General features: G+C 32.7%; 1 protein-coding gene across 1 annotated transcript in view; it reads right to left on the bottom strand.

Annotated features, from left to right (window-relative positions):
* Positions 1–725, bottom strand: part of LOC106882204 (HBS1-like protein) — a 91,627-nt gene that overhangs the window by 17,537 nt on the left and 73,365 nt on the right. The window lies entirely within an intron of this gene.

The following is a 725-nucleotide window of genomic DNA, read 5'->3' as shown; positions in this document are numbered from 1 at the left end:
GAGAGAGAGAGAGAGAGAGAGAGAGAGAGAGAGAGAGAGAGAGAGTTGTGCAAGTCAGTATATGTGCACATGGGTATGTGATGTTGGGAAATAAAACACAAGTGTAATTTTACAAGAAAAAGTATATACTTCTAAATATCGTTATCATCACCATAAATAGTGCTGTGAGGTGTGAAATAGGGAAATAATGAAGTAAAATGTAAAATAACATATTCTGAATATATAGCTCTGACAGTCACATTATTTAGTAACTGTGTGGTGATGGAGAGTGATGTTTACTAAGATGTAATTTGAACATGGAACCTATAAACAAAGATAAATTCTCTAAAGTATTTAGTTTTACACTGTATTGTCTTAACAATCATCACCATTGCCATTCTATATGATATACGTTAAAACAACAATATTGCTACTGTATTGAGAGAAACAGGGAACCCTGAAGACTTAACAATTTAGCATTCAGACTTCTCTGTTAAATGTAACATTTATTTATTCATATTGATTTGAATTAATCATGCAGGTCACCCACTCAAGCATACATATAAATTAGATGGAATATAACCAAGAAACAGTAGTTCACTCCTACAGTGTGGCACCTTGGGCAAGTGTCTTCTACTATAGCCCCATGCTGACCAAAGCCTTGTGAGTGGATTTGGTAGATGGAAACTGAAAGAAGCCTGCTGTATATTATATATATATATATATATATATATATATATAAATAT

This window comes from Octopus bimaculoides, chromosome 18 (assembly GCF_001194135.2).
Source record: "Octopus bimaculoides isolate UCB-OBI-ISO-001 chromosome 18, ASM119413v2, whole genome shotgun sequence".
NCBI lineage: Eukaryota > Metazoa > Mollusca > Cephalopoda > Octopoda > Octopodidae > Octopus > Octopus bimaculoides.
The sequence above is the reverse complement of the archived record's forward strand: the minus strand, read 5'-3'. Positions and strand labels throughout refer to the sequence as shown.